General features: G+C 39.1%; 1 protein-coding gene across 3 annotated transcripts in view; it reads right to left on the reverse strand.

The window, feature by feature from the left end:
* The window catches only part of LOC108718091 (erbin), a 127032-nt gene that overhangs the window by 66916 nt on the left and 36618 nt on the right, over positions 1-23498 (reverse strand). For all 3 annotated transcript variants that reach the window (XM_018265713.2, XM_018265696.2, XM_018265721.2), the window contains one exon: positions 3999-4055. The gene's annotated coding sequence lies outside the window, so the exon portion shown is untranslated. The remainder of the gene's footprint in view (positions 1-3998; positions 4056-23498) is intronic.

Genomic DNA, 23498 nt, shown 5'->3' on the forward strand with positions numbered 1-23498 from the left:
ATGAACTCAGAAAATGAGCATCTGACATTAGCTGGACCCTTGACTTCATTTAATAGCTAGAGTGATCTATGGCACTAATTTATGATTTTAGACAAAGTAGATCCTATCCTTGGCCACTTTGGGTAAATGATAAATAATATAGCAACTCTGATTTGTGAGTCATGTGTGATGCCTGGTAAATTACCTTGAGACAGGTTATTGCTGTTCTAGGGGCACACTTTTATCTGGAATGCCTGGGATCTGAGGTTTTCTAGAGAAGAGTTTTTTTTCTGTAATGTGAAGCACCATGATTAAAGTAAGATGGTACACCAGGTGTATGCTCAACCAGATTATTTCCAGGAACGGAAAAAAGCAAGTCACCTCTTGGGCTGCTATAGTGAAAGACAAGGGTGCAAAATGTGATTGTTTTCGGGCCAAAATCCAACTGCCATGCTCGTAACAGGAGGTTGCCACGCAAGTTTATTGCAGGCAGCCATGACAGGAATTCTCCTGCTGGTGGAAATATACCAGCAGAGCAAACACCTACCTTAGCCGTAAGCTTAAAGGAGAACTAAAGCCTAACTTAAGAAGTAGCTAGAAATGTTGTACATTATGTTTTGGGCTATTATTAATGCGGCATTGAATGAACTGATAATGGTAGATTTAGTGGCAATAAGGCTCTATCTGACTAATTAAGATACCACATCTCACTATATTTTGTGCATGGTGTTTGCAAGACAGGCACTGAACGATTAAGAGATATTTGCAGGGTGTTCTAAACCAAAAAAATAATAATTAAAACAAAGAAGCATGAGGCAGGCCAGTCAGATTAGAAGCCATAACATTTTGTATCAATGTATGGAAGTATGAGTATAGTCAAAAGTAGGGATGCACCGAACCCAGGATTCAGTTTGGGATTTGGCCAGGATTCTGAGATTTTTATAACAGGATTCGTATTCGGCTGAATCCTTCTGCCCGGCCGAACCAAATCCTAATTTGCATATGCAAATTAGGGGTGGGGAGGGAAATCGCGGGACTTTTTGTCACAAAACAAGGACGTAAAAAAATGTTTTTCCCTTCCCACACTAATTTGCATATTCAAATTAGTGTTCAGATTCATTTCAGTATTCTGACAAATCTTTCGCGAAGGATTCGGGGGTTCGGCCAAATCCAAAATAGTGGATTTGGTGCATCCCTAGTCAAAACAGAATAACCATCATATTAACTGCATAAATATTGACAAGGCCATTAAAAACTCATTCAAGTGAAATCCAATAGCGAAAGGGATGTCCAATACGATCAGAGAAGGTCACTTTGGGACTAAAAATATTGATGGCACATGACCCTCATCAGCATACATTGGAACTCAATAGTAACTGGCAGATATTCAGGGTCGTTCCTGCCATGATGCAAGGTGAGGATCTTGCCTCAGGCGGCACGGAGCACCAGTTACCAGGCAAAAAGCCGCCTCTGGTAACTGTAGGAGCCGAATTTTGTTTTTTAAAACGGAAATTCGGCTATGCTAGTGCAGCGAGCACAACAGTCATCACTACACTAGCGCTGTGGCCCCTCCTGGACCAGCTCCGAACTAGAAGTTAGAAGCAGCAGCCTCTGAGATGCACTTAAAGATAATCCCTTTATATTGCAATAGATTTTCCAATCCCAGAACCAAATAATTGAAATCGGCACCTGTGCTGCCAGCTTTAAAGAGAAAAAGCTTTATTTGTGAAATAGTTTAGTAAACACGATTGGACTGCTTTTTAGCTGCTTAATGAATCCAGACCTCACTGGATAGAGAGGAAACTTATGAAGGCATCTTATAATTAAAACTCATCCTAGAATGTATATAGCTTAAAGAAAACACTCAGATTTGACATCAACATGAAAAAGCACAAAAGCAACAAATAAGTTCAACCTACAAATACAGAACAGCTTCAGGCCAATGTATTGAAGAAAATATCCAACAATTCCTTTAATCCAGCAAATGTCACATTTTCAGTATTGCAGTTGTTGTTGTGAACTGGAACGTACGGTAACCTCATGGGAGGCGTAACTCGCAATCGCTGAAGGCCAGAGAGAACCTGACAGAGCTGCTTTAATCTGTTAAATGCTAGTCACTTCTATCCCTTTATAGGAGAACACTAAAGCTTGCTTATGAATACTCTTCTGCATCTGAAACAGCAAATGCAAAGTGGAATTTAGGAACAAAGCAGTTTCAGTCCTGGTATATGGAATGTACCCAAATTTTGGTAAATGGGTGTATAACTGGAAGGTGATAGAGGAAACATGTTTAGTGAACATATGACGTATATAACATCAAAAAAATACATATACAGGCATAGGATTCCTTATCTGGAATCCCATTTTGAATTATAGGAGGGCCATTTTGAGCAAGTAATTCTTATTCTGAAAAATAATTTCCCTTTTCTCTATAATAATACAAAGTATTAATGATTTTTAACAGACTTAAGGTAGGAAAAATACAGAAACATCCCTTATCCAGAAAACTCCAGGTGCCAATAATACTGGGCAATAGAGCCTATAGCTGTACAATTAATCAACTCCGACAAAACAAAACAAAGATGTCTCAAGCTGGTCATAGACATGCAGATTTTTGCAAAAAAATTTACGCGCCGCACTGTGCGACAAAAAAAAATTGACTTCAATGCAGTTTAGCCAATTTTCACAGTTTATTGATGTTTTGGCAAATCAAAACGGGTCAGATCCGTCAATCACTAATATAGAGCATTTTAAAGAATTGGTGACCCACCCCAGATCAGCTTCAGAAAGCCATAAGAAGGGGAAAATTGAACTTTACATTTCAATTTTAGAAAATCAGTTACAAATAGAAAGTAATTGTTGGAAGATGAACAACCCCTTTAACTGGCCCATCTGATTGAAGCAGTTACACAGCATTCTAAAGTTCATTGAAATGGGACTGTGTTAAAACTTTAGTTGCTTCATTTGTATTTTGATTTATTTCTTGCACTAAACAGGGCCAAATCAGGACTTGAAGTTACATAGTAACATAGTTACATACATTGGGTTGAAAAAAGACAAAGTCCATCAAGTTCAACCCCTCCAAATGAAAACCCAGCCTCCATACACACACCCCTCCCTACTTTTAATTAAATTCTATATACCCATACATATACTAACTATAGAGCTTAGTATCACAATAGCCTTTGATATTATGTCTGTCCAAAAAATCATCCAAGCCATTCTTAAAGGCATTAACTTACATTGGATGTCCTCTTCTTATAAGCAGGGTAAAAACAAATCAGCTGTCCACTAAGAACCCCTCCATGAAATCACAACCTTCCCCCAAGCTGTGGCCTTTGGTAGGCTTTAAAATAAGGAGCAGCTTATTAGATACTGGTCATAAGACCACAAATCCTTATTGTAATTTAATTTTTTTCCTTGTTCAGTGCAAACAAAATATTTTGGCTATTTCTTAATTAAAACAGCATGCCAGTGTTCAGCAATAGCCCTATTTATTGAACAAAAGTTGAAAATGGGCATACTACTCCTTTAAAATCACCAAAATGGTGTATTTATTTAAAAAGTTGCAAAATTGCTTATCGTACCTACTGTGGTTATAGTTATAACTTTAAGAACTATTAATTAAGAACAAACGGTTATTTAAGAATGTTAATAACAAAGAGAATGCATATCTTTCCTAATCTATTTTAACAATAAACATCTGCTGTGTCCAGAATATAAAAATATTGGGGCAGCCCAAGAGCAAAGCAAGGGTGTTGGAAGTTTCAAATTACAGGATGGCCATCTCAGATCTACGTAATGAGCACAATAGAGTTCTGCTGCAATCGCTCTAACTACGGCAGTACTAGTGAGAGAGGGTTTTGACTGCCAGATTTGGCAGGGAGCCCTGAAAGAACATATTGAACGGCTGGAGATGCCATGTTGGTGACTCCAAGCAAAACATTCTGGATGAAGCTGTAAGACAGCAGAAAAGAAATTGCCAACTGCCGCATCTAAGCGGTTAATTAGACACTTACCTCTCTGTTGTAGATTCCTCCGTGCTGTTTCTTCCCTGAGCTTGCAAAGCCAACATTCTGAGGAAAGAAATAAAAGCAGATTTTACTTTGCTGTGGGAACAGGTTGATATCGGAAATGTAACGCTGAGGCAAAGACAATTAAAATAGAGAGCCGCTTAGGTTAACAACATGCAGTTCTGAGCTGCCTTTCAACTTCCACTTGCCTGGTAACTCGCATAGAGCAAACACTGACTCATAGTGGTTTCCTTACCTCATCAGATCACAAACGAGCATGCTGGCATTATTTAATTAGATATGTAACTCCAAGGGACAATGACCTACACTAAAAGAGTTTGTAGAGCAGGGGTGTCCAAAAGGTAGATTGGGATCTACCAGAAGACCTTTAGGGTTATGGCACACGTGAAGATTCAAGGGAGATTAGTCAACCAGTGACAAATCTCCCCTATTTCAGGCGACTAATCTCCCCAAATGCCTTTCTGCAGGCAAGAATAAAAATCGCCCGCGGGACGGCATACATACTTGAAGTCATGAGGAAACGTCGGGTGACTTTGGAAATCCAAAACAATTTGTATGCCATCCTGCCAGCAAATCGTATTCTTGCCGGCAGGACGGCATTTGGGGAGATTAGTCGTCCGAAGTAGGGGAAATTTGTTGCTGGGCGACTAATCTCCCTCTGAATCTTCACTTGTGCAACCACCCTAAAGGTCTACTGGTAGATCCAGATCTACCTTTTGGACACCCCCGGGGCAACTTCGGAAATCTGAAGTGATTCGTATGGCATCCTGCCGGCAATTCGTATTCTTGCCTGTGGGAAGGCATTTCGGGGAGATTAGTCACCCAAAGAAGAGAAAATTTGTCGCTGGGCAACTAATCTCCCCCGACTCTTCACGTGTGCCACCACCCTAAGCTGGTGAGTAGTAGATCTCAAGACACTGTAAACAAACAGCTTGACTAAATCACCCTCCTGTTTCATGCTTTTCATTCACATATTTATTATGTTAAAGTTACATAATGTTTAAATATAACAATGTACATTTTCTCATAAATTAATATTTAAATAATATGTTTATGGCGTGCTAATAATGCTTTTATGGATGTAGATCATAATGGGACAAAATCACTAAAAGTAGACCTTGGTAGTAGTAGTAGTAGTAGTAGTAGTAGTATTAGTATGAGCACTCCTGTTGTAGAGCAAAATAAACAATGCTAAAGCCACGAATAATTGAGCCAGGGACACCGCTTCCAGCTCTGTCATCGGATCACCAAAGCCTAAAGTTGCAAAGGGAATTTATGTGTAGAGAACATATTGATCAGCCATAACTAAGGGCTCTGTAATGAAAGAGCATTTACTCATAAATCAGCACAGACAAATTAAATGGGCTTACTGCACTTTTATGCACTTACAGCGACTCTGGCACCTCTAAAATCAATGTTGTGACTTTAGGGGGATGTATATGAGGCATAATAGACATTAGAGGTGCAGCTCATGTTCCAATAAACAAGACACATATGAAAGGACTCTGTTACGACTGTAGAAACCGCCATGTTTCCTGCTACTTTGTTATTAACACAATGTACGATAGGAACTGCAGTTTAGCAGTATCTGCAGAGGAATATATTTCTACTTTGTAACTTAAAGAAGGAAAATCATCAGGCACCAAATTCTATAACACCGTGCAAGCACATATCTTGCTGTCAACAAATATAGAAAGCACTAATCAAAAATTGTTTTTTTTTTTCTTCTAAACAAAACACACGCATACCATTCCCCAATACACCAATCAATTTGTTGTAGAAAATGAGCTTTGTATAAACAATTAACTACATTCCCCCAAGCTGCAGCTGATGTTAGGCTTCTTTGAGATAAGGAGCAGCTCATTAGGGCAGTGTAACGGGGGAAGATTTAGGTGTGGCTGCAAGCGACAAATCTCCCGAAAATGCATCTCCGTTGCGAATAATTGAAATCTCTGTCTGTATGCCGAACTAATCACGAAATCGGCCGAAGTTGCCTCAGCAGGAAACTTTGGGTGATTTAGCGATATGTTGGCAATGGAGAGGCATTATCGGGAGATTTGTCGCCTGCAGCCGCTCAAGAATCATCACAACAAATCTTCCTGTGTGCTATACTCTAAGGGCTAGATGATTTATTATACTTTACAAACAGGAAGTGAAATGATAGACTGAACGTGATTGTGAGTGCAAATATTAAAAAAAATTTTTAGGTAACAAGTGTGTTTAGCACAAGCATCATTCACGGAGCTCATGGTGAAAAGGGGCAGCTACCAATACCCCTGCTATTTGCCAACATAAATTTCACACTCATGTTAGTGGAAAGTGGGCAGGAAGCCATGGTAAAAAAAATATGATTTTACTGAGCCACATTCATAAAGCAAGAGAAATACATTTTAGTCATTCTTCCTCTTACAAATAACATCCAAGGCAACTAAATTACAAAAAAAAAAAGAGCCAAAACGCACATGGCTATATATACACGTAGTGAAAAGTATCCACTGATCAGGCCGGACGAGTGTTGAGTGGCAACTATCTTGATTAAGGAATTGCCTTAAGCTGGCCATAGATGTTGAGATTTTTAAAAGATCAGATCCTGATCGTGAGACCAATATCTTCTCAGAACGATCGTACGATCGTACGAATTTACCATCAACTAAAAAGACCAATTTGGCAGGAAAACAAAGGGGAGCTGCCTGTTTGGCCCTGCAAACATAGAGAGATTGCACTGGGGCCGACAAAGATATTTTGACCTGGCCGATCAATTTCCCGACAGATGTCGGCCGAAAAATCGTAAGATGTACGATCGTTCGAATACCACTAACCGCACGATAATTTCGAAGGATTGGTCGGACTTCCCTAAAATCGGTCGTTCGGCAAGAAGAATCGTCGCGTCTATGGGGACCTTTACACTTTATTATTCATAAGCCTAATTAAGTAAAAAAAAACTGTGTGCAAAGATAAAATTCAGCAAAAGTAAAGTAAATTTCAGTGACAAGCGATGAACACAGAAGCAGCCTTTACTGCAACCCAAGCGAAACTCCACAAAATTCGAACAGTATTTTTATACTATTGTCCATTATGACGTTATATAAAGTTCATAAACTCATTTTATACAGAATGGCATTGTAAAGACTTTTTTTTTTTTTTTTTTGATATCAGAATTTTAAAAAAATACTCCGCTTTTTAACCTCCGTTTTTGAACCAAAACCACATCCTGGCCCCAGTTGCATACAAGTTGAACTGTTCAGCTTTATAATAATACTTTAACCTGCCACCATAAACACTTTTGAAACTGAAATTTTTTAGTTTTGTATAATATAAAACTTAAAGGGATAGTTCACCTTTGAATTTACTTTTAGCATGATGTAGATAGGGATATTCTGAGAATGTGCAATTTTTTTTTATTGTTTGTGTTTTTTTGTTTTAATTATGTAGCTTTTTGTTCAGTAGCTTTCTGGTTTGAAACTTCAGCTATCTGGTTGTTATGGTCTAATTTATTCTAGCAACCAGGCAGTGGTTAGAATGGAAGATCAATAGGAGAGGGACTGAATAGAATGATAAGTAACAATAACAATAAAAATGTAGCCTCACACAGATTAGTGACTCCCATTTGAAGAGGAGGCAAAGAGGAAGGCAATAAGTTAAGAAAAGTTGAAAAGTTGCTAAGAATAGGACATTTTAAAACATACCAATGGTTAACTAAAATGTGAACTGCTCCTTTATTAAAAAGTAGAAAATAAAGTTCCTACATAAAAAAGAAAGAGATATTCTGATTTGCAATTGATTTTAATTTGTGGGTTTTGAGTTATTAAGCTTTTTATTCAGCAGCTCTCCAGTTTGCAGTGTCAGCAATCTGGTTGCTAGGGTCCAAAATACCCTAGCAACCATGCATTGATTTGAATGAAAATACGGAATATTAATAGGGGAGGGTCGGAACAGAAAGATTAGTAATAAAAAGTAGCAATAACAATAAATGTGTAGCTTTAGAGAGGATTTGTTTTTAGAGGGGGTCAGTGACCCCCTTTTGAAAGCTAGGAAAAGTCAGGAGAAGAAGGCATATAATTAAAAAACTATAATAAATAAATAATGGAGAGTAATTGAAAAGTTGCTTAGAATTGGGCATTCTGTAACATACTAAAAGTTAACCTGAATGTGAACCTGAAAATTTTATGTTCTTTAAGCAGCACCTTTCCTAATAAAAAGCTGACCGTATCCACGTTCATTTCTCACCTTTCTTCAAGTGTATGATTGGCACGTTTGCAGTAAAGCCAATCAATGGCCTGAACCTGCACAGAGGAAATCACGGTTACCTCTAAAGGGCACCTGTTGGGTAAAAATGTTATCCCCAACCAAAGGTGTGGGCTAATAGAGCCTGCATTCCAGATTGCTGATTGGGGATTTTTTTTAAATGCCCCCCATCCACGCTGAGCTACTTGCACCGGGAGGGAGCTCCCAGTGCGAGCAGCCATGTCCAGTCACTCGCATGCGTATAACGCACATGTGACGTCACATGCATGCGCATAATTAGTAATTCGGGGGAAGCTCCCTCCCGGTGTGGGTAGCCTAGCAATGGCGGGGGGGGGGGGGCATTATTTTTTTTAAAAACTACTGTTATGCCCAACCGGAATGCAGGCTCTATTAGCCCGTATCTTTGGTTGGGGATAACATTTTTACCCAACAGGTGCCCTTTAAGACGTGCAGATTATTAGCCTATATCGGACGCATGAACGTCCGTGCCAATCTTCCGAACTGTAACTAAACATTCAGATTAATATTAAGTAGTAAAGCGAACAAATCACACAAAGCTAGGGCCATAATTAACAGACAGCAATTGTATTAAACATATGTCTGACAAATAGAACCCACACACACTTTCACTAGACCCATTATATTACTACAATTCATTGCACTTTCAATATCATCATAATTAATTATGCAATTTTATAGAAAGGTGGATCTCATTCCTTGGTCACGGTGATGCTCATCCTAAGCATTGTTTAGTTTAGGGAATGCCTGACACTTCTAATAACAATGATAACTATTGTAAGCAATTGTGTTGCCTTCCTATAGGAAATGCCACTGCCATTCATTTAAATCTGCTGCAAAAAGTCAAATATTTTCTCTTTACTAAGGACAACACTACAGCTTCCCTCAAATTTCAAGCGCTAATAATCAGTGCCTGAGGGACAGTGAGATAAAGTGACACAGGTATCAAAACAATATGTCCAATATCTAACCCTGATAACCCGGCTGGCACTGTCTCAAAGAAGCAAAGCCAGAGAGGAGGTGTTTTTATCCACGGTGGCAATAAAGGAACAGTAACACCAAAAAATAAGTGTTTTAAAGTAATGAAAATATAATGTAGTGTTGCCCTGCACTGGTAAAACTGATGTGTTTGCTTCTTGTGTTTCTGAAGCAAACGTCAGTTTTACCAGTGCAGGGCAACACTGCATTTTATTTTTATTACTTTGAAACACTCATTTTTTGATGCTACTGTTCCTTTAAAATGCAAGCTTGATTAGCACTGTCAAAGGCATTGCACTGGAATTGTGCAAGGAAAAGGAAACCTTGGAATCTGCAGAGTGTGGGTCCAAGGGAATACTAATGTAATTATGGCATACAGCGGCTGTGCAGTTTCCTGAGCAGTGATTATTAGAAAAAAGCATGAGCGTTAAATGTATATTCCCAGAATATGAGGAGGAAGCCGTTTTAATTAATGTTCACATTATATCCCTAAGTCTAAAAAAGAATAAATGCACAAACCATTCATTCTTTGCATCATACAGGAGTAGGAGGTGGCATAAAATACAGACAGTTAAAGGGGAAATATTGCCCCCCACAATTCAATGCAAAATTCTTAGAAGCACCAGTTTCTCCAGCAATCCGTGTGCACTCAGGACCGAAGTGGGCATGTGCTAATCGCCGAGAGAAGGGGTAGGCTAACATCCAATAGCTTGCTGGTTTTGTATTATTTACATTTTAAAATTAATATAAAGGAACATATAGCAATATAAAATATGGCTCCTTAGTGCCGTCTGCACATGTCCCAATCGCCGAGAGAAGGGGGTACTAACCCCTCCATACACATATGCATCAAGGCGTCCCCTCACCTAACCAACCTTTTTGTTTTTTTTATCAATTGTGTCTTTATTGATTTTACATCTTAAACAGTACAGTCAAACCAACAGTTTTGGCATCAGTTGCGTACATACAATTGCGTAATGTTACATATAACACTTGAAGCAGTAGCCCTAATAAAGCTGAGGAACTGCGTTGCCAATACTGGGAAAGGTAGGGTAAAGGGATGCGGGGGGGGGGGACATAGGGAATAGCCAAGGATAAACCAAGGTAGCATGGAGGTCTATGCCTATATCACACGGTAACATTAAAGTAGACCATTTTGATATTCCTGTTCTCCCTTAAACAATACACATGTGACCCACTGAGCCCTATAATCAGCTGCGTGTTTTGCTGTGAGTGCCGAACGTTCCTCGAAATTTTGTATCTCATCTACTTTCAATAACCAATCCTTAACTGTGGGCACTTGTGGTGACTTCCAATACAAAGGGATCAGTAATTTGGCAGAGTTGAGTAAATGTGGAAGAGCCGAATTGTGAAAATGAGATCTATCTTCTGGTGACATATGAAACAAGAGTGAATAGGCTGGGTCATCTAGGTTCCTACCATTAGCAATATGTGAGCAGAGCCTAAGGACTGTGTTCCAATACGGTACAATCAAGGGGCAGGTCCAAAAAATATGGAGTAGGGTGCCCTCTCCCCCCTTACACCTCCAACAGGAGCTTGTTGTATTTGGGAACATCTTATGGAGCCTGGAGGGTGTGCGATACCACTTAGTCAAGATTTTATAATTCAGTTCTTGTATCCTGCTGCATCTAGAACTTCTCATCAAGGAGCATATTATATCTCTTGCTTCATCTTCTGTGAGGCTGATGTCTAAGTCCTTGCTCCACGCTTTAAAGAAAGGCAACTCAAGTAGGCTTCCGAGATCTAAAAGATTCTTATATATAATCGAGAGAGTATGCTTGGGTGGTTCTTGAACATTACATAGGGCTTCAAATCGTGTAAGATTCCTGTCAAAGGTACAGTCTTCCCCTTGTTTATTATAAAAAGTTTTGAGTTGATTGTACTGTAGGTGCATGAGGGGTGTGAAAGGGCGTTGCTGCTCTAGCTTATCTTTAGCCACCAGTTTACCGTTGTCTTGCAGGTGGATGATTTGTAGCTGGTCATCTATAAGCCAAGATTTATACTGTTCCCGTTGGAGTGCTGGCAGGAAGTCAGGATTGTTCGTAAGTGGAAGCAACGGTGAGGGATATGTAGTAAAACTTGTCTGTTTGAGGCCGTCCCAAACTTCCAAAGTGTTGTTCAGCAAAGGATGGGTTTTGGTTAGCAGCCTTCTATGGATTTTATTGATCCAAGGGAGATGCAGGAGGTGTTAACCAACCTTTTTGAAGATAAACTACCTGCGATGTGGCTTGTGCGACAAATCGGTCAATTTATCATGGTGTAAAATAAGGAAAAAGAAGGAAAAAGGCCACAATTAAAATTCAAAAAAGCAGTCCATTATTTGTTAGTTAAAAAATAACCTGCTGGGCCACAGCAGTCACTCATGCTTTTAAAGGAGAAGGAAAGCTAACAAGGCAGTTTATTGCCAATATATTAGCCACAACAGTGCAAGCACCATTTTTATTCTTTATAATGCTTTTCCATACCCGAGTAAACAACTATATAAGATCTGTTTGTTTAGGATAGCAGCTGCCATATTAGCTTGGTGTGACATCACTTCCTGCCTGAGTCTCTCTGTGCTCACTCATAGCTCTGAGCTCAGATTACAGCAGCGTGGGGAGGAGGGAGGGGAGAGGAGCAAACTGAGCATGCTCAAGCCCTAGCCCTGGAGGTTTAGGCTGAAAACAGGAAGTCTGATACAGAAGCCCAAGTGAACACAATAGAAGGAAAGAAATGTGTTTTTTCTTTTGACAGTGGACTCTGAGCAGCATTATTTTGAGGGTTTACTAGTGTATTCATATAGACCTTTCTGATAAAGCTTAATTAGTTTTAACCTTTCCTTTTGCTTTAACAAACAACTAAAGGACTGTTTTTTAATTTATATTTTGGAGGAGTACGTTGTGCACCCTATCCTCCAGGATCCTTCCCCAGCCATGAGCAACAAAGGAGGTGAGTCTGTGTGGGTTTTCTTTCCTACTTTGTTTTCATGGTCTAAAATGACTTTCCACAATTGCTAAAATGCTAATATTGTCCATGTGTTGTGTTAGACAAAATGTGGGATTATAGTATAACGTACTGGAGAGGATTCTGTGCTAAAGAGAATATGATTCATCACTAATCCAATTGTGGCATGTGTGTGACATAGCTGATGTCTCTACAAATGCCAGGAAAAGCTGCTAGACTATGGAGCAATGTGTAAATACCACCCTGATGAATGCATATGTCATTTGTAGATCACACCTGCTGCGTGGGTGCTAGAAGTATTTTAAGATGGTAAAGAGGAAGTCATTCTGCATGACTACAGATCAACACCGGTTGAAGGAGCCCTAATGGGGAGCTACTGTGCAAAGCAAATTGTTTATTAAAGGGATAGTTCACCTTTAAATTAACTAGTATTATAAAGTATAGTATAGTTAACTATTAGTATAATGTACACATTGGTTGCTAAGGCCTTATCTACCCCAGCAACCAGGCCATGATTTTAACGACAGACAGGATTATGAATATAAGAGGGCCTGCTTAGATAGATAGATAAGTAATAATAAGCAATAATAATAACAGTTGTGAACCTTGGAAAAAAGCAGATGAAGGCAAATAATTTAAAAACTATATAAAATAAATAATGAAACCCAACTGCAAAGTTGCTAGGAATAGGGATGTATTCTATAACATAGTAAAAGTGAAGTTAAAGGGTGAACCACCCCCTTAAATTACTAGCCAACATGATACACAAAATTCATTAAACATGGCAAAAACTGAAATTGAAAGTAAGACCCACTCCAACTTTGTGGTTCTTATGTGCTGGTGAAAATACCAGTCCACTGAAAAGTTATATGTATAACGAGCTCCTCCTTATCTCAAGACTTGCACAAGGTTGCACGTGAGGGATGTTTGGGGTTTTAAAATAGAGGGTTCCTCCCTTTTCTAATTTGTTTTAGGCAGCTCATCAGAAGCAGGAAGTTGGAATGTTACTTACAGTTTTTGTCATGTTTAGTGAATTTGCTGTATTATATATATTAATTTCAGTCATTACCCTGGCACTCACATTTCAAGTGATAAGTGCTTGTCATTTGTCAGCACTGGGCATTTGCAGGCTATTTCCAATCAAAGTCAATAGGAAGGGGGAAAGTGAAGAACTCTGCTTCATACCACTGAGCTACAGCCCAACCAGGTTATAAAGGGCTTAAAGGGATACTGTCATGGGAAAAGAAATTTTTTTCAAAATGAATCCGTTAATAGTGCTGCTCCAGCAGAATTCTGCATTGAAATCCATTTCTCAAAAGAGCAAACAGATTTTTTATATTCTCAATTTTGAAATCTGACATGGGGCTAGACATATTGTCAATTGCCCAGCTGCCCCAAGTCATGCGACTTGTGCTCTGATAAACTTCAGTCACTCTTTACTGCTGTACTGCAAGTTGGAGTGATATCACCCCCTCCCCCCCCCCCCAGCAGCCAAACAAAAGAACAATGGGAAGGTAACCAGATAACAGCTCCCAAACACAAGATAACAGCTGCCTGGTAGATCTAAGAACAACACTCAATAGTAAAAACCCACGTGCCACCGAGACTCCTTCAGTTACATTGAGAAGGAAAACCAGCAGCCTGCTAGAAAGCATTTCTTTCCTAAAGTGCAGGCACAAGTCACATGACTGGGAGCAGCTGGGAAATTGACAAGATGTCTAGCCCCATGTCAGATTTCAAAATTGAATATAAAAAAATCTGTTTGCTCTTTTGAAAAATGGATTTCAGTGCAGAGTAGCACTATTAACTGATGCGTTTTGAAAAATCATGTTTTCCGATGACAGGATCCCTTTAACTTGCCCCTTGTAATGTTAAACTAATTGTGTGCTTTCTGGAGCCTCCCCATATTAGTCATATACCTGCTGTATTTATGTTTCCGAAGCAAGTTTGTGCAAGTGAAGCAAACATTACATCTTGTTTAAATACACAGATGTTAAACTAACTATTACATTTAATAACACAATAGAATAGATGCTTCTGAATAAATCCCTTAAGTCTTATTGCCAGACGATGAATAGGATAAACCCATATATAAATACATTTGCAGTCAGCCGAGCATTATTCAATATCACTTTCATCTAAAGAAGCTTTGGATATGTAGCATTTGGATATATAGCATTATTTGACGATAGGTCAGAGGCCTGACGTTATTTGCCTGAGCCTGCATGTTGAAGCTGGCAAATTTTTAATGCAAAAACTTAAGCAGCATATTACACAGAGTCTCCTAGAAATGAGCCAATCATCATCTAAAGTTTAGTTTTATTGCCGGAACATTATAAAGATTAGGCAGCTCAGATAGGAACATGGCTGTTTAATGCAGTACATTATCAAGAGAAATCTCATTTGTAACTACTGTGTTGACAGGCGGCCAGCAAGCAGGGTATTTAGAATCATTTAGCGGCAGGCCTGTTTCATTTTTTCCATTGTATACCCAACTCAATTCTATGCTTTGAGAGCTACAAATCAGAGCAACCGTTGAAAGATTGTTATCAACGTATTTCAGTTTAAATGAACTTCGTGACATAGTAAGTTAGGTTGAAAACAGTTCAAGTTCAACCTTTTAAAGGGGAAGGAAACCTAGTTGGCGCAAAAACCCTCCCCCCCTCCCGTGTTTTGCCCACCCTCCCTCCTCCCCCCTGGCCTACCCGTCCCGCTGGGCAAATGCCCCTAACTTGTTACTTACCCTTCTGCGCAGGTCCAGTCCAGGGAGTTCACAGACGACATCTTCTTCCACGCGATCTTCTTCCTGCTTTGAACGGCGTTTTGGCGCATGCGCAGTAGGAGCATTTCGCCGGTACAGATCTACTGGGCATGTGCCAAAAGTCACGAAGTACTTTTGGCGCATGCACGGTAGATCGTAGCGGCGAAATGCTCCTACTGCGCATGCGCCGGTCAAAGCAGGAAGAAGATCGCGTGAAAGAAGATGTCGTCTGTGAACTCCCTGGACTGGACCTGCGCAGAAGGGTAAGTAACAAGTTAGGGGCATTTGCCCAGCGGGACGGGTAGGCCAGGGGGAGGAGGGAGGGTAACACATGGGAGGGTTTTTGCGCCAACTAGGTTTCCTTCCCCTTTAAGTCTATATATAACCTGACTAATTGCTAGTTGATCGAGAGGAAGATAAAAAATAAAAACCCATCTGAAGCCTCTCCAATTTGCCTCAGAGGGGGAAAAATCCTTCCTGACTCCCAGATGACAATTGGACCAGTCCCTGGATCAAGAGATTATTATATGACCCCATTATATATTTATACATAGTTATCATATCCCCCCTTTAAAGTGATACTGACAATAAAAAACTAGTTTTTATAAGAATGTACATCAAAAGTTACCTATAGGTCATGTTTTTTGCCGAGAGGTTGGTTTAGTAGTTGAGTAATTGTTAGTGGACGTTCCTAAACCTGACTGTTTTGCCAACCTGACTGTCCCATCTCAGCCTGTCAGTTAAAGTTTCTAATGCTAATGGACTCCTGCTGCACAAATATGGCAGCCCCGTCATAGGTGATCACAGGGAGTCAGATAGGTAATGTAAAAGCATTGGGCAAATACTTTATGGCAAAATTATAAGAAGCATGCAAAGTCAATTTTACAGTAGAAAAAAAGGTTACATTTCTGGTGTCATTATCTCTTTAAGCGCCTCTTCTCCAGCATGAACAACCCCGACTTGGCCAGTCTTTCCTCATAGCTAAGATTTTCCATACCTTTCACCAGCTTAGTTGCCCTTCTCTGTACCCTCTCTAATACAATAATGTCTTGTTTGAGTGCAGGACATTAGTGGATTAGAGAGGGTGCAGAGAAGGGCAACTAAGCTGGTAAACGGTATGAAATGTAATTTAATAGTGATATTTTCACCTGCTGCTGGTTTTCATTTTTTTGAATTGCTTAGCTATTGGTTCAGTTGAGCCTTGCAACCAGGCAGTGGTTTGAATGAAAGCCTAGATGATGAAAAGGAGAGGGACTGAATAGAAAGAGCAAAAAAGTAACAGCAACAGTTTTGCCTAGGTTGGTCAATAACCCTTATCTGAAAGTTGGAAAGAGGAAGACAAGAAATTTAAAGAATTTAACTGTAAAAAAAATGAAAAGTTGCTATGAAAGGGACTTTATTCAACATACTAAACGTTACCTCAAAGAGGAACTACCACCTTAATATTGGGTTATTTTACTAAATATATCAGTCTAGCAAATATTTTTTTTTTTTTTTTTTTTTTATTAACAATTTTTGAGATTTTACAACAACTCCTATCAGGTAGGAGAGATTTTAAAGTAAAGGAGAGGAGGAAGGAAGGTATAAGGGGGGGGGGGAATGTGGAGAACTGGCAAGTTTCTCTGTATTAGCAATGTACAATAAGCATTCGGATATCCCATAATACCAGCATTGAACACGTAAATGAATATAGGAGCACGCACGGGCCATATGTAATCACACATAGATATATACAGAATAACCCTCATAGGGACATATATGGTTTATGGGAGGAATCAAATGATATAAAGAGATCACCCATAGAATATGTATTAAGGTAGCCGCAACCCAGATCAATCTCCAGGACTATCATTGCCCAAGAGAGAGGTAGAAGAATGTACGTTCATATAGTTGAATCCGCTCAAATTCAGCTTTTATCTCCGCATATGTGGGTAAAGAGGGCTGTTTCCAGTTCCGTGCAATCAAGATCCTGCCGGCTAGTAACAACCGAGTAAGAGACCTCCTGGTTTGTTTATCTCTTTGTTCAGGGTCAAAACCTAACAGTGCTAGTGCTGGATAAGCTTAATGTGAGGGTCCTAGCAAATATATTTCCTTCAGTTTATTTTGGGGAAGGGTCCACCTGACATCTATGACCCTATGGAAGGGTGCTTCAAGGGTTGAATGAATCAAACAAAATTACGTTTGCTAAAAGCTCACTTCATTGTATTGAAACAATCCGCATGCCTTTCCAAAACAGCCATTGTTTTTGCTCAGATATTTTATATTTTGGTATCACATTTGCTTACCTCCACCTTAAACCATTCTGTTTAGACCCTGTCACACTCTGCAGACAAGAATAATCATATTCTGCCACTGTACGTGTTTGATTGAAAACCACATGATAACATGGGCTAAACCTGAATCAGTCTTTATATTATTTTTAATTTGCTTAGTCAGGTAGAATCCTCTAAAAATATATGCTACTTTAAGTTTTTTTAAAAAAAAATACATAAATGAATAAATCAGCAACCACATGGTTAAACCTGATAACCTGGTGTTTTTTTATACCTAATGGAAGATAAAGGTCATTCTAACCAATTTTCCAGTATACATTAAGGTGGTCATTTATTAAGGTTCCAGTTGTGTTTCCATGAAAATTTGAGTTGTTGAGGTTCATTTTTTTAGTCAAAAATCACATTTTCAGGTTAAACTCATGATAAAAAAAAAACTCGTATTTTTCGAGATTTATTTTACCCCGACGCTGAAAATAGCTCCAATCCGTAAAATACACCATCTTAAATCAGTCGAGGTCATGTAGGAGTCAATGGCAGAAGTCCCTTGAACCATTTGAAGATGTTAATAACCTTCATGATGTTCGAGCGATTCGAATTTTTTACTGCCGAAAACCATATTAATTAAAGTTTTCGGGTTTCGTAACTAGAACTCAAGTTTTTTTCTTAAATCAGATACCGTTCAAGTTCATCTGAGGTATAAATAAACTCTAACTCTGACCTAAGATAAATAACTGCCTAAACGTGCTCAGTGGTGTTATTTGTAAATGTAAAATGCAGTTGAAAGGAGTATTTGCTTTTCTGAAAGAATGTACGTAGCCATTCTTCTGGTCTGTGAATCAGCTGGCATCTGCTACAAAGTTTGCTATACGTTTGTCTTATAATTCCAGTGCAATTGTGGTCAAAAAGTGGCGATGCTTCCGACGCAATGTGCTAAAATGGGCATATGCAGTTAAATTACAGTTAAAGTGGAGGGCACATTTTTATCTACAACAAAGACAATTTTAAATTTTTTTTTTTGCCTAAATATCAAAAGAACAGAAATGTAAAAGAAAATGTAATTACAGTTCACCAGGATTAACATGCCATGGGGATTAATTTGTTCTAATTAGTTTATACTAAGCTCAATGTAATATGCTCTCTTTATTTTAAGGACTTGGAATGAAATTAAAACCAGGGAAAATTCTAGAGCCATTTCCTAAATCTTAACTATGCCCAGACCTCTGGATCTCTTTGCTATAAAAGCATTAACCTGTACTACTCAAAAAAAAAAAAAAGGAAAGCCAAAATGAAACTGCTCTGAGGACTCATTTTAATGTTTGCATTTAATACTAATTCTCCATAAGGTGCTGCTGCACAGTTTTTCCTGATTAACTGCATGTTTCAGCCTCATTACATTACAATGATTATGTTATAAAAAGAATTACTGAAACCTTGGGCAGGCTGGAAAGACCATAGAAATCGCCTGGAGAGACCAACTGGGCAAAAGGCCATCAGATGAACAGTGTTGCTTGGAATTAAAAAAAGGGAGAGTCTACATAGCCCTTAGACTGCTATGGGCATCGCTTATTCTGCTGTTCTGGATGACAAGCATATTTTTTTTCCTCATTTTACAAAGAACTGCTCTGTAGACATTTGGGCGCACAGCAAGTAAAAATCAGGACAGCTTTATCCTAGGGCAAATTCTTTAGCATCAGTTCTTTAATATTTAAAAAAGAGGTTAACTGTACTGCTTGTTACATATACCCAAGGACACATCATGAACCAAAAACACACAAACCCATCTAAACAATGTAGAAAGACTAGTCTGTGATCTGCCGAATACCAAAGCATGTTCCCTACATTCTTCTAGTTGTGGGACGAGGAGATTGCCTTAGTAAGCGTTGTCATGTGGCCTGGCACTGCTGTGGAGAAAGAAGGGCAGGGCACATAGGTGCCCATATTTTTGCAATTTGTTCCCTGCCCTACACTTTGTAAACAAACCTTAAAGGAGAACGAACCCTTAAAAATGGATATGGCTAAAAATGCCATATTTTATATAATGACCTTATTGCACCAGCCTAAAGTTTCAGCTTGTCAATAGCAGCAATGATCCAAAATTCAAACTTGTCACAGGGGGTCACCATCTTGGAAAGTGCCTGCGACACTCACATGCTCAGTGGGCTCTGAACAGCTGTTGAGAAGCTAAGCTTAGGGGTCGTCACGTATTATCCAGCAGAAAATGAGGGTTGTCTGTAATATAAACTGATGCTACTGGGCTGAATATTAAATGCTGATGCTAATTGCACTGGTTTCTGTGCTGCCATGAAGTAATTATCTGTATTAATTACTAATCAGCCTTATAGTGTGACATTTCTATTATATGTGTACTGTATATTGTGAGTGGGCCCCTAAGCTCAGTAACTGACGTCAGTACACAGCATGCGCAGTGAATCAGCTGAAAAGAAGATGGGGAGCTACTGGGGCATCTTTGGAGATACAGATCTTCCCTGCTAAAGGGTTGTGGTTGCCTTGGGCTGGTACAGAAACCCAAAACTTAATGCACCACATTTCTCACCTACTTCTTTAGTTAGGCTTTAGTTCTCCTTTAAAAGAGTGGTTCACCTTTCAGCAGTGTCGGACTGGGACACCAGGGGCCCACCCAATAACCTTTTTAGTTCTCCTTTAAAAGAGTGGTTCACCTTTCAGCAGTGTCGGACTGGGACACCAGGGGCCCACCCAATAACCTTAGACCAGGGGACCACTCTCAATACTAATATTCTTCATCTCCTCAATCAACCTCTATTCTCCTAGTCTGTTTTCTTTACATACTATAATCTATTATTCCATCTATTTAGCCTCTTTGTTCTCATAGAAATAGGGAATGGCCATGAAATAGGCCAAAAGGTTAGCAGCATGAGGGCCCACTGACACCTGGTATCACAGTGGGCCAGTCCGACACTGCCTTTCAGTTAACTTTTAGTATTTTATAGAATGGCTAATTCTAAGAAACTTTTCAATTGGACTTCATTTTTTCTTTTTTTTATCGTTTTTGAATTATTTGTCACTTTCTTCTGACTTTTTCCAGCTTTCAAGTGGGAGTCACTGACCCCATCTAAAAACAAAGGCTCTGTAAGGCTACACGTTTATTGTAATTGCTATTTTTTATTACTCATCTTTCTATTCAGGTCCTCCTATTCATATTCCAGTCTCTTACCTAAGTCAGTTTGTGGATGCTACGGTAATTTGGACCCTAGCAACCAGATTGCTCAAACTGCAAACTGGAGAGCTGCTGGATAATTTCTAAAAAAAAATAACTCAAAAACCACATATAATAAAAAATGAAAACCAATTGCAAATTGTCTCAGAATATCCCTCTCTACATCATACTAAAATTCAAAAGGTGAACAACCCCTTTAACATGTTTCAATACAACTATAATAGATAGGGATGCACCCACCGATCCAGGATTCGGTTCAGGATTCGGCCAGGATTTGGCCTTTTTCAGCAGGTTTCGGATTCACCTGAATCCTTCTGCCTGGCATATGCAAATTAGGATTCAGATTGGTATTCGGCTGAATCTTTTGTGAAGGATTCGGGGGTTCGGCCGAATCCAAAATAGTGGATTTGGTGCATCCCTAATAATAGAACCAATAAAATAGGAGAAAGGTGACAAGTAAGATTAGACTTTTGGGTGGTCAATTGTTTTTGCCCAACTAGGCTGAATAAATGAATGAAAGCTGCTTCTACCAGCATGAATGTGACGGAGTAGCTGTCTTCTAATTTCAAGGGAAAGAGACAAGAGGCAATGGCTCCTACGCATGGGAACATCAGTGAACTCTTACTGAACCCAGGTTTAGAAATTCACCTCATTATTTCTGATTTTATATACGTCATTATTCGCATAATACCAACAGGCAAGAGAGAATACATCTGACAGCTGAGAAAAGAAAGGCACTCAATAGGCTTAAAACCTTGGGAAGAAAAAACCCAAAAGACTGCCCCCTCTTCTGGCCAGCATTAATGCACCAACACTAAAATATCTGCCACCCCAGATGCTGGCGCCTGTAGCTCGGCCAACCTACCCTTCCCAGCTCATTTAGTGCAGCAGCAAGAGAGGGAATTCATAGTTATTAAAGTGGTGGTTCACCTTTAAGTAACTTTTAATATGTTACAGAATGGCCAATTTTAAGCAACTTTTCAGTTGGTCTTCTTTATTTATTTTTTATAGTTTATTAATTATTTGCCTTTTTCTTCTGACTCTTTCCAGCTTTCAAATGGGGGTCACTGACCCCATCTAACAAACAAATGCTCTGTAAGGCTACAAATGTATTATTATGGCTACTTTTTATTACTCAGCTTTCTATTTGGGTCCTCTCCTATTCGTATTGCAGTCTCTTATTCAAATTAGTGCAAGGTTTCTAGGGTAATTTGAACCCTTGCAACCAGATGGCTGAAATTGCAAATTGGAGAGCTGCTGAATAAAAAGCTAAATAACTCAAAACCCACAAATAATAAAAAATTAAAACCAACTGCAAAATGTCTCAGAATTTCACTCTCTACATCATACTAAAAGTTAGCTGAAACGTGAACAACCCCTTTAAGTAGATTATAAAGGCAAAGATTTGCTTAGTTGCTATACGCAGAACTGCCTAGGTACTGTATAATGCAGGTCCATTTATTATCTGCAGCACCACTGTACAGAGCCAACAGGTCCCATTGCTTTTGCGTTGCCATGTCTCTTTCAATGGAGCTGTACAACTGGGGGGCCCGAGGGTCAGATGTGGCCCTCCAGTAAATTTTTGTGGGCCAGTAGACTGCTCGAGAGACACAAAGATTTCTCTATAAAACGTCAGCATTTCATTACAATCTGGTCCTTGATTGCCCAGTATATTGGATAACTGGCCCACTACATTAAAAACTTTGGACAGCAAGTGATTATAACAGATGGATCAGAAAAAAATGATAAACCATGCCAGGCTCCTGCCATCTGTCTTTAGTCTCTCAAGAAAAAAATCTAAATGGTTAAAGTCTATTGGCAGATACAGAAAGGATATAAACGGAATGGAACTGCAGCCAGCACAGAAAATTAGTTACACATACAGTGAGAAGAATCTCCTTTTTGGCATCACATATTTACAGGTAAATCCTAGCTCAGGTGTAGGATCCGTTTTTCGTGAAAACCCGTTATCCAGAATGGTCCTAATTACAGAAAGGCGTCTCCCATAGACTCCATTTTTAGGGATGCACCGAATCCACTATTTTGGATTCCGTCAAACCCTTCATGAAAGATTCGGGCAAATACCGAACCGAATCCGAATTTGAAAACGCAAATTAGGGATGGGAAGGGGAAAACATTTTTTACTTCCTTGTTTTGTGACAAAAAGTCATGTGATTTCCCTCCCTGCCCCTCATTTGCATATGCAAATTAAGATTTGGATTCGGTTCGGCCAGGCAGAAGGATTCAGCCGAATCCAGCTGAAAAAGGCCGAATCCTAAACCGAATCCTGGATTCGGTGCATCCCTATCCATTTTACCCAAATAATCCAAATTTATAAAAAAATTATTTCTTTTTCTCTGTAAAAATAAAACAGTACCTTTTACTTGATCCCAACTAAGATATTATTAATCGTTATTGGAAGCAAAACCAGTCTATTGGGTTTATTTACTGTTATTTACATTATTTTCTAGCTTAAGGTACAAAGATCCAAATCAGGGAAAGATCTGATATCCCAGGTCCCGAGCATTCTGGATAACAGGTCCCATACCTGTACTCAAATCCATCAAAACCTTGATAATAGAGCAAATGAGGCAATAAGATCTAGTTCCCTTGCAAAAGGAGCAGCCCTATCAGACAAAATCCAGGTTTGGAACATAAAAAGAAAGCCCTGAACAGGTTAATCAAAATTGAGTTCAAATTAATTATTTACATTCCCAAATTAAAAATATCCACTTTCCACTCATTTTTATGGTATTTGAGCAGGGGAGGTGAAACTTGGGATCATTTAGAATTCATTATGTCTTGAAAATCGTGGAATCTGAATTGCAAAACCTGGAGCTACCAAGCATTTATCTGCAAAGCCTTCATAAATAAAACAGACCCATGATTAGCTGCATTAGCCTACATTATACACAAATGTCTGACCTCAATGTTTAACAAATGTGCCCCTCAGTGTCATCATGACTGGCAGCTCTAGAACAAATCTAATCGGAAAACATTTTCATATTTTGGAGTCTGAAGAAAAATAAAACCTTTCCCCAAAGTGAATC

This window comes from Xenopus laevis, chromosome 1L (genome assembly GCF_017654675.1).
Source record: "Xenopus laevis strain J_2021 chromosome 1L, Xenopus_laevis_v10.1, whole genome shotgun sequence".
Classification (NCBI taxonomy): Eukaryota; Metazoa; Chordata; class Amphibia; order Anura; family Pipidae; genus Xenopus; species Xenopus laevis.